Source organism: Bombina bombina, chromosome 10, assembly GCF_027579735.1.
Source record: "Bombina bombina isolate aBomBom1 chromosome 10, aBomBom1.pri, whole genome shotgun sequence".
Classification (NCBI taxonomy): Eukaryota; Metazoa; Chordata; class Amphibia; order Anura; family Bombinatoridae; genus Bombina; species Bombina bombina.
The window spans coordinates 105,879,232-105,891,854 of NC_069508.1; positions in this window are offsets into that span (position 1 = coordinate 105,879,232).

Sequence of the window (12,623 nt, forward strand, 5' to 3'; positions counted from 1 at the left end):
GCATCACAGTCCATGAAGAGAGTTGCCAAGGGCCAGCATAGCCCCATTGGAGACACATGGCAAGGTAACACAGTGCATCACAGTCCATGAAGAGAGTTGCCAAGGGCCAGCATAGCCCCATTGGAAACACATGACAAGGTAACACAGTGCATCACAGTCCATGAAGAGAGTTGCCAAGGGCCAGCATAGCCCCATTGGAGACACATGGCAAGGTAACACAGTGCATCACAGTCCATGAAGAGAGTTGCCAAGGGCCAGCATAGCCCCATTGGAGACACATGGCAAGGTAACACAGTGCATCACAGTCCATGAAGAGAGTTGCCAAGGGCCAGCATAGCCCCATTGGAGACACATGACAAGGTAAAAGAGTGCAACAGGCACAACAATAAACTGATAAAAAGGCCAAATGGCAACAATATAAATACAAATTCAACATGTGGACGGAGGATTATTATCTGCCACCATGGAGCATATCCAGATCCTCCACTTACTGGTCATCCTCTTCATTGTCCTGTGCATGTCCAGCTCCAGATTCAGGCCTTGAACGTAATTGCATAATTTCACGCAGAGTCAAGTCCTGAACCCGGAGCTGGGCCTGCATGGTGTCGTTCATCCCTCTCAGGACAGCTGCGTTCCTCAACACGGCCTGCTCTACTCTTGCTATCCCTTCTAGCATGAGCCATGCTGAGTCACAGCCTAAAATAAAATAAAATTAAATATTAAGGATAATTACACAACAGAATAAAAGATTTTAATACATACATTGTCATCATAAAGACAAATAATTATTTACATAAATTATTTTTCATATATTCTTTACACATGAATTAGGTTATTCAGACAGACAGAAATCATTAAAGGCTCATGTTACTCAAACATGTTGTCCCCTTTAATTGGTTTTAGATGATCCACTTATACAGCTTGAGTGTATCAAATCTTGTTAAAGGATTTACATTGTACTTACATCAGCAATTTAAAAATTCAATTTAGACTGTGGTAGGCACACCTATCCTTAAACATTTTGGCATTGAGGACAAGCTGTGTAAACATAGCAACCAGAAGAAATTACATTCCCACTGGGTTAGACAAGAGATAATGTATCCACATTTGGACATAAAATTTTGGATCCAAGTAGTGGTGTTTGGTATATGTAGTGATATCCAATTAAAGGGACACTGAACCTAAATATTTAATGGACTGATTCAGATAGAGCATGACATGACAAATCTTTAGAAATTACACATATTCATTATATGTTTTCATTGTCAAGCTATATTTTGAATGCAAGAATGTTGGTTTTTATGGAAGCCAATATTTGTTGATGAACTTTGTTTGTGCATGCTGGTTGATGGATACATTCATCCAACAATAAAGAAATGATGGCCACATTTATTTTATTGTTTAAACTAATTATAGGAATAAGTTGTTTTCCATAAATATATCAAGGGAATGACGAATAATTCATAAGAGTATTCTATTATACATTGGCTTAACATTGCATGCTGGATTTGAATCACAATTTAACCAATTTAACTTCACTGTACCTTTAAGTATCTTATAAAGTGTATTTAGAATGATACTTACAGCTGTGCCTGGGAAGGACAATCTGACACCCAGGACAATGAAGGTTTAAACAGGGGGGAGGGATGGGATTGGCTTGGGGAGGGATGGGAATGGCTTGGGGAGTGGTGAGCTGCTGCTCCAGGGTAGGCCGTACAGCTGGGGAGTGGGGAGTTTGGGTCTGGGCAGCTGTACGGGCCAGAATACGGGGAGAGTGGCGAAGGGGGGTGTATGGGCGTTTTTTGGGAGGAACAGGATATGAAATATGGGAAGGGCTGGCAGTGGTCGGGGCATGGTCATGAGTTTGGTGATGGGAAGGGCTCTGGGTGTGTGCAGAGGTGTGGCCATGGTCAGGGGTGTGTGCACGGGGAGGGGTCTGTGACTGGGCAGGGGCGGAATCCAGATGACCAGAAGTGGTGGATCCATCTGAAAATGTAAAAGAAATATATTAACATCTCATACATCCTGACATCAAATCAACGCATTTCAAATTGATTATGTTTTCAATATACTTCGAAGTGTGTTTGAATCTGTAAACTATTCTGAAATGAGGATATGGTATCTATATAGGCACTCAGATGAATCTCAATGACTGTCTGTACAATGTGAAACTTATTATTGTGTTTTGGCATGGAATATGCATGTGACATAATGATGGCATGAATTATATATTCTTAAAAAAATATATACAAGCAGATTTGCATGCTGCCTGATATAGAAAGGGGGCAGTAGTGTATTTGAACAGACAAATAATATTCCTTTTTAAAGGGAAAAAGCTGTAGACTTTGAATGTCTTCAATAAAATGATTTCAAAAAAAGAAACATGTTGGAAACATGATAGATATATTTCACATACCATCAGACTCCAAGGCAGCCTCTTCCTCCTCCATCCCACATGTGACATCAATCTCTGTAAAACATAACATGTTGTGTACACCTTAAGATCAGATATTATAACATATGTTACTGTTGCTCAAATACGCACATCAATGTTGCATTAAAGATATACACACACAAAGTTATGATTTACATCATTTTGATGGAGCATACAAATGACAATAGATTTGTTATTGTCAATAAATCAGAATATTAATGTATTATTTGTCTTAATGTTAAATTCATAAAAGCATAGTACATAGAACATTTAAGATTTCTCATGTGTGTATCACTTGATGACTGTTGTCAAAAAAACAAATTGAAAAAAACATATGTTAGACATCTTATGAATAACAAATGTGTAGACTAATAAAGTAGAAATTATTAATCGCTCAATATAAAAAATAAATATATAATCAGAAGATAAATTCTATGATTTTTTATAATGTTATGCTTCATCTGAATCATGATCATAATATTGATTAGCAATACACCTTCAATTACATATAAATGAGTCAATGGACTTACCAGGAGACCGCAAAGGCGGCTCTATGTCACTGCTGGATTCCTGTGGGCTTCCCACACCAACTCTCTCTATGAATGATATAGATATATATTATTAAACACATTTTGGATATCACTAAATCACATCTGTCTAGAATTTTAACATTAATCAACTTTAAAATGTGAAGAATAGAGCAGTCATTACACCAGAAAATGCTTGATTGAATCAAGGGGATTCTGTAAACATATCTGTATTGAACATATGTTTAATGTCAGACTACATTAGACATCAAATTCATCTCAGATGCTGCTATTGCATATCTAAATATACCCAATGATCAATGTTCTTAACCCTTTAAGGACACAGCTTTCACTTAGCTCAATTGTTTTATGACGGAATAATTCCGTCATATGTCCTTAAGAAGTTACAAGAATACACACAAACCACATATTGAGGAGCATCTGTTGATAAATCTAAACAAACATGTGTCACATCGACCCATTTTTTCAATGTACAGTAATCTTGTTTAGGACACAACACATATTTATCACAATACATAACAAACTTGATTATTACAAATATGTAATCATGGTGCTGTTAGAGTATGCAGATATCTATAAAGTAACTCCAACAGATAATTAGATTTATATATCAATAGTTTTTAATAAAAATAATGTAAAGATGAATGAATCTATTTTGTCTTAAAGGGACACTGACATGATTAATTTAAATAATTGATTTCTATGTTCAAACTGTAAAAAATGATTTAACATTGACTCCTATTATAATTAGAATGTTGTTCGATATTAATCTTAAAGGCAGATAAGGAATATTGGATTCAATAAATATTGTTTGTTGAAGGTATCCACCAATCATCAATATAAACCCAGGTTGGTCAACAAATATTTAGATGCACATAAACGTACTTTCTTTATTTTAAACTACATTTAGCAATAGAATATGTCACATATGATGATAGTATTATATTTTATGTTTATTAATATTGCATACTGTATGTGAAAGACAATATTAATAATTGTAGCTCAGTATCCCTTTAATCTAAAATTAAATAGATTCCACAATGTTGTTGTTTGTTAATGAATTATCTACTCCATATGTTGATGTAATGAATGGTATTGAGCATGCAATTAAAATCAAATATGTTATTTAAGGATATCCGAATAATTATATAATTTTCATCTATTAAATAGACATTACATATAAATATTGAACAATGTGTATTTAGTATGTAATGTTCATTCCATGTTTCTAAGACAAATGTCAATTAAAATGAGACATACCATACTGTGACAAGCCCTGGCTTGAGGATCCAGCAGCCACATCCATATCTGTAATATATTAAATGAGGATTGCATATCATTAATACTAATCATGCCATGTTTAAAATATTTACATTAATAACAAATCAATAGAAAAATATTAATCCTTTGGTAGTCCCATGAGTTAATAGTTTCCGCAATTAAATTAATGATAAATATATCCTGGACTCTTATTTTCAATCAGTTGTGTTGTTTACTGTATCTTTAAGAATATCTGCTTGTTATTACATAATCATCAATTGATGGCCATATGTTATAATTTATTAGTATTATTCGTTTTTTATTAGATATAATATTTAAAATAAGAATACTGTATTCTTCACTAATCTAAGAATTTCCATTTAATTTTTAACAACATGTATAAAGCAATGCCACTTTCCGCAAACCCATGTTAACGTGGATGAGAAATGCCATTTTCGCGATCATTGCGCAATGATTCCAAGCGGAATTACGCATCCGTCATTTGAACAACATGTATAAAGCAATGCCACTTTCCGCAAACCCATGTTAACGTGGATGAGAAATGCCATTTTCGCGATCATTGCGCAATGATTCCAAGTGGAATTACGCATCCGTCATTTGAACAACATGTATAAAGCAATGCCACTTTCCGCAAACCCATGTTAACGTGGATGCGAAATTACATTTCCGCTCTGTGACGCATATTCTGTAGAGCGCAAGAAACATCATTCCTATTTCATGTGTCAATAATCTAAAATCAGATATCTAAACATCATATGTAGTGTATGTTGTGAGATCTGTATAGGTTTAGTATCTGACTAAATACACATTTTTGATTTTTAAAATTATAAATATTATATGAAGTTGGATAATTACCTGGTTCAGATTCTCTATCGGCTCCTCCCAGGCCACCGGACGGAGAAGCATCTGCCCTGTCCCCCGCGTCAGGACTTTCAGATCCCGCAGCTGGGAGGGAAGAAGAGGAGGCCGAGGATGGCGAGGATCTAAATCTTTTGGGGACCCGGAGATTGAGGAGCTCGCATAAAGTCACCTCATAAGGGAGTAGGTACAGTTTCCGCTGGGCCTTTCTTTGGCCCCCTCTTTTACGGGCTTGTACCCAGTCCCTTATGAGGTTGACTTTTTTCGATAAACGCAACCTCATATCTCTGAATCTCCTCATGATCTGATCCTGGGTCCTCTGGACGTCACACACCAATCTAACCGCATTGGTGATAGACTCCCAGAGGGCCTTCTTAACAGGCGCATCTGTCGAGCTCCTCTTGTTCCCAAACAGCTGGGGATAAAAGTCCTTGACGGCGTGGACCAGTGCAGCGCTCTCCTCCTTGGTGAACCTGGGAACTGACATGCCTGCTGGGTTGTCCAATAAATATATTATAATAATATAAACTGCCTGCAGGCATTAGAGAACTGACAAAGATGGCAACGTGTAATGGACTTTTATATGGTGAAGTAAACATGAGATGCACCATGGGACAATTTATCTGTACATCTGATTGGATAAAAGTTTGAAATATTGTTATAATGTCTGTGAGACCATCCTGACTCAAGTTGTGTTTGTGTGATGAACTCTGATTGGCCGTTCCTTAATGTTTCATATCTTAGTAACTTCCTTACACATACCGCTTGGTGGTGCTGTAACTTCATTTTTCATGTAGACTTATTTGTAACTCATGGGCCTGTCATGCGGATATGTGTGACGCAGATTTAATATCCGGGATCCGTGAAATATTAATGATTAAATACTCTTTAAAATCTAATCCTGTCACATTATTAATGTTGTAGACATTTCTCGGTTTAATAACGGTCTGTTTCTTTAATACAAATACACATTTAATATTGTATGTCTTTATTGTTCTTTAAATAAATTTATTGTGAAGTATTGACATTGCTCTATTAAATGTATTTATAATGCACATTGATTGTGTGCTATTGCGTGACATTACACTAATGTTTAAATATGCTAATCTGGTGTTTGAAGATGCGTTTCCCACGCAATATTTATTAATGTTAAAATTCCGGTTAGAATGTCAGTAACTTGGATAATCTGTTTATAAATGTTAAACTACAGCTTTGTTATTCGCAAATAAACCTCGAGCTTGTATTTCTCTGAAGTGCTCATATATGTTATTGTGCAATGGCGTCTTTAGTTTTAAAGAGACATTACAAACAAACAATTGTATCAAATGATCTGTAGAGATAGAAGATTGTTTAGACTTTAAACTGTAAATCATTTTCTCTTAGTATTTATATATCCTCAACAGAAGAAATTTAAATGCACATGGTTGAGACAATCACATAAGGCATCTCTGTGCATCCACCAATCTTCATCTACTGAGCCAATCTCGATATGCTTTTCAAGCAAAGTATGTCAAGATAGGAAGAGAAGTAAATACACTCTTTAAATCTCTTAAAGGGACACTGTCCAAACAAATTTACCATTGGTGATTGAGCATGAAATGTTAATCAACTTTATTATTTAATACGATTATCAAATGTTAAGTTATCTTGTTATGTTTCTTTGCAAATCAATAATGATATTTTATATTACGGACAATTGTTTAATAAAAACCTGGGTTGTCCTTGACGATTGTTGCATCAATTATTCCAAACAATCAAGTTCTGTCCAGAGTACTGAAGCAAATAAATTAAATATTTACTGCCTTATTTCTAAAGTAATGATAGCAACATCACAATGAGCATTCATAATATGAGACAAGTTTTAAAGTTGATTAAAATAGAATACTCATTCAGAATGTATAAATCATTGTTTTTTTAAATGGCTACCTTTAAGTATATTTTGAGTTCATGTCCCTTTAAATAAACATTTCACAATAATGCTTAATATATCATAAACCTAGGCACCTTCCTTTTGCTAAATGAGTCTAACATATGAGTAAAGCAAATTTAGATTAACTTCTAGATTGTTTTACACACTGACTGAAATATATTTATTAAATGAGGTCTTTTTTAGCCTTCAGCGTAGAGGGACATTAAGCTATATGTTATGTATGCATTTTGTATAATAATCTTATATTTGACCAACTTAATATGTTTTGTTATTCAATCATTATATTGTAATTATATATATTCGTGGATTAAATACATCTCTACATAGGCTATTTTGATGCTGATTGTTGTTTGCATATAGATGCCTTATATCATTGACTAAGATATGTGCATTTATTTTTATTTTAACAAGTATATTTAAAGACTGAATGTAATTCTATAGTACATTCTAAATATGTTTAAATTCTTGTATGATATTTGTAACAATGTATACAAAATATACATTTTGAATGACCCCTTTAAGGACCCAAACATATTGTATTTTGATTTAACATTGACAAAATAAACTAAAGGGGAAATTACATTCTATATAGATATTTGATGTCTAACCCAAGAGGTAAGATTGTAATAAATACATAATATTACTAAGTATAGTTAAATGACTCCACTAGAAAATTACATAGATTAACCTGGCATCCAATAACTAATTTTTTAAAAATATCAAGTTAAATGACCTACCATTTATAAATGTAATAATTGTAAAATATTTTCTAATAATGTTTTGAGATACCTAAGGAAGATACATGATCTTATACAATTCTTTTTACATTCAACAACACTGTCACTTTCATGTAATTGAACCACTTCACCTTATTAAATGTTAAAACAATCATAATATTAATACATATCCTAAATATTTTTAATATATACTTTTTCAATATAAAAGCATTGAAGAATCTGACTCCCCAATTAATGTTAAAAGATATATTTTAATATTCTCTGAAGATTTTTATTTTCTACTATTAATGCATTATTTTCTCTTATGCATGTGCTTGTCAAATAGCCAACTACCAGTCATGGGAGTCCAAGTTTTATTTATTTACAGATTATATTGATATATATTAGAATCTGTTAAAAATAAACATATATTTAATTGAACATATTTAAATATTCCAGGAAGTCATCAGATGCCAATCTGAAATGACAAATAATAAAAATGGAACAAAGTTAATACACACGTTGTAAAATATTCATAAAATACATTTAAAATCATATGGTGTCTATGCTCTAACTTTGATCAACATTTTTTAAAGATAATCATTACATTGATTTTAAATTAATGAAATACATACACCATTATATTGTTGATTAAAAATTATATTTAAATATCAAAAATTAAAATTATACATAATAATGTATATCACATGTAAACAATATATGTATGATGAACATAAATGTAATATTTCATGTCCATTCAAATACCTCTATATCAACTATAATATGTATTCCTTTTTCTGATTGTGATCCCTAAATATCTCATTAAGAACTAAATATGACTAATGTATGTAAGCTACTAATATTCTACAGTCTTCACTAGCATGCATTGGTACACCAACCTGGACAATGCATGGTCTTTGAAAGTCAATTCAGGGGTAAACAGTTGATCTTCAATAGGTGTCTTATTCATCAGTTCATTAAATAGAGGACTGGGAAATACCATCTAAAAAAGTACAATCATCTAAGTGTCTGATTGTGATCCCTAAATATCTAATTAAGAACTAAATATGACTAATGTATGTAAGCTACTAATATTCTACAGTCTTCACTAGCATGCATTGGTACACCAACCTGGACAATGCATGGTCTTTGAAAGTCAATTCAGGGGTAAACAGTTGATCTTCAATAGGTGTCTTATTCATCAGTTCATTAAATAGAGGACTGGGAAATACCATCTAAAAAAGTACAATCATCTAAGTGTCTGATTGTGATCCCTAAATATCTAATTAAGAACTAAATATGACTAATGTATGTAAGCTACTTATATTCTACAGTCTTCACTAGCATGCATTGGTACACCAACCTGGACAATGCATGGTCTTTGAAAGTCAATTCAGGGGTAAACAGTTGATCTTCAATAGGTGTATTATTCATCAGTTCATTAAATAGAGGACTGGGAAATACCATCTACAAAATAGAAAATCATCTAAGTGTCTCCAATAGGATGTCTCCACAGCCTTATTCTATCAAATAGTTTGCACTTACCATGTGAACATGTATTTGTATGGTTTTCAAGGTCAGCAGAATTGAAATATAATGCCAGACATGATCCCATTGGTATACTTCAATTTCAATCTTGGCTTTTTCCCCACTGTCAGTCTTGGAAATCTTCACTGTCAGGCTTCAAATTGTTCCCTTTCAGTCTTTAGATTAAGTCATCTCCCTAATGTAAGAAATTATATATAAAGATTTCATACAAGTGTGTGAATCAGTTCTGTACCCCTCTCCCACCCCCATTTCATAATAAATATCTATCACTAGCTTACTAAGCCTGTGTATGAACCTGTGTTATTTTCTATCAAGTGTGAAGATGAGTCATATTGAGCAGAACAAACCTCTGTGTGACATTGAACCATAGTCATTCTAGAGTATCCCTTTCTGATTATGTACATTTTAAGTAATGTGTAAACAAAGTTATATTTTTTAAAATGTATGCCATATGATGTATTTGTGTACAAATCATGCCAGCAACAGTCCATACATTTCTACTTACCATCTGATGTCCTCTTTAAAAACCAGGTGGCAAAGACTCGCTATAGGACCCAATGCCCAGAGCATCACCTATATTATGAGAAATAAAGATTATTCTAACATTTGATCAATACTAACATGTTTGCACAATTCTCTACTTGTCATTTCCCTAGAGTTCACATCTATTGAAAATACTCCAGTGTAACTTCTATTATTTACCGTCTAAAGTGGCGGTTGATGACGTCTGCTCTGACATCAAGTCCCTCGTCCTGGAATTCCCCCTCTAGAACAGGATCATCCTCCTCATCTCTGAGGAGGTCTCTGTCCACCGGGACGGCCTGCAGCATCCCAGCCCGCTGTGCAATATTATGCAGGACGCTACAGGCTACAACGATCTTAGCCACCTTCTTTGGGTTGTACTGGAGTGCTCCTCCAGAACGGTCCAGGCACCTGAATCTCATCTTCAGGAGCCCGAACATCCTTTCAACCACCGCCCTGGTTCTCTTATGAGCCCTATTGTAGCGCTCCTCAGACACATCAGTTGGGCTACGCAAGGGGGTAATGAGCCAAGGCCGGCTCATGTACCCAGAATCACCTATAAATTTAGAACAGAACATAATTCAAACAGAATACTTAAACTAGTATATTGTTGTATAAATATATTTTTTAAAAACCATAATCCATATTAAAAGTTGTCAGAAACATAAAAAAAAAAATAATAAATTTATATATAAATCTGTATCTTGCCATTTCATCTAAGACATGCTACATATGCGTATTTCTCCTAAACCAAACCTTGTGTAAAATGCTAACTACATGGTTACATTGCATTCTCTATCTGAACACTTAAGGTAAGACATGCTACATATCTGCATTTCAATAAAACTAGACATTAGCAGAAAAAGACAATGACAGGGTTAAATTGCATGAGATAATATCTTGCCTTTTCATCTAAGACATGCTACATATGCGTATTTCTCCTAAACCAAACCTTGTGTAAAATGCTAACTACATGGTTACATTGCATTCTCTATCTGAACACTTAAGGTAAGACATGCTACATATCTGCATTTCAATAAAACTAGACATTAGCAGAAAAAGACAATGACAGGGTTAAATTGCATGAGATAATATCTTGCCTTTTCATCTAAGACATGCTACATATGCGTATTTCTCCTAAACCAAACCTTGTGTAAAATGCTAACTACATGGTTACATTGCATTCTCTATCTGAACACTTAAGGTAAGACATGCTACATATCTGCATTTCAATAAAACTAGACATTAGCGGAAAAAGACAATGACAGGGTTAAATTGCATGAGATAATATCTTGCCTTTTCATCTAAGACATGCTACATATGCGTATTTCTCCAAAACCAAACCTTGTGTAAAATGCTAACTACATGGTTACATTGCATTCTCTATCTGAACACTTAAGGTAAGACATGCTACATATCTGCATTTCAATAAAACTAGACATTAGCAGAAAAAGACAATGACAGGGTTAAATTGCATGAGATAATATCTTGCCTTTTCATCTAAGACATGCTACATATGCGTATTTCTCCTAAACCAAACCTTGTGTAAAATGCTAACTACATGGTTACATTGCATTCTCTATCTGAACACTTAAGGTAAGACATGCTACATATCTGCATTTCAATAAAACTAGACATTAGCGGAAAAAGACAATGACAGGGTTAAATTGCATGAGATAATATCTTGCCTTTTCATCTAAGACATGCTACATATGCGTATTTCTCCAAAACCAAACCTTGTGTAAAATGCTAACTACATGGTTACATTGCATTCTCTATCTGAACACTTAAGGTAAGACATGCTACATATCTGCATTTCAATAAAACTAGACATTAGCAGAAAAAGACAATGACAGGGTTAAATTGCATGAGATAATATCTTGCCTTTTCATCTAAGACATGCTACATATGCGTATTTCTCCTAAACCAAACCTTGTGTAAAATGCTAACTACATGGTTACATTGCATTCTCTATCTGAACACTTAAGGTAAGACATGCTACATATCTGCATTTCAATAAAACTAGACATTAGCGGAAAAAGACAATGACAGGGTTAAATTGCATGAGATAATATCTTGCCATTTCATCTAAGACATGCTACATATGCGTATTTCTCCAAAACCAAACCTTGTGTAAAATGCTAACTACATGGTTACATTGCATTCTCTATATGAACACTTAAGGTAAGACATGCTACATATCTGCTTTTCAATAAAACTAGACATTAGCGTCGGTAAATAACAAATGGTTAAATTTAATCCTATAGCTGAACATGACGCTAACAGTTAAAAAATACAGGGGCAATTGTCAAAATAATTAACCATGTTGAGCACAAATACTCACCAACGAGATAACCAGGGGGCATTTGTCTTTCCTCAAACTGTCTCCACAGGGACGACAGAGAGAGGATGCGGGCATCATGACAAGCCCCTCCAAAATTCGCATACACATGCATAATCCTCATCCGTGCGTCACAAACATACTGCACGTTGAGGCTATGAAAATGTTTGCGATTTCTGAAGGGCAAGTCATCAATTGGAGCACGCAGCGCAATGTGGGTGCAATCAATGGCTCCCAAGACATTGGGCAATTGAGCAATATCAAAGAATTCCCGCTTCAGGCGCCTCCAATCACCATCATTCTGTGGGAATCCTATGTATTGCTTACTGATACGTACCATGGCGTTCAGAAAGTTATCAAACACCCCAGAGAATGTACCTTGAGCCAGGCCATGCATGTACAGTTCTCCGGATTGAAAACTCCCGGAGGCCAGGACGTATAGACA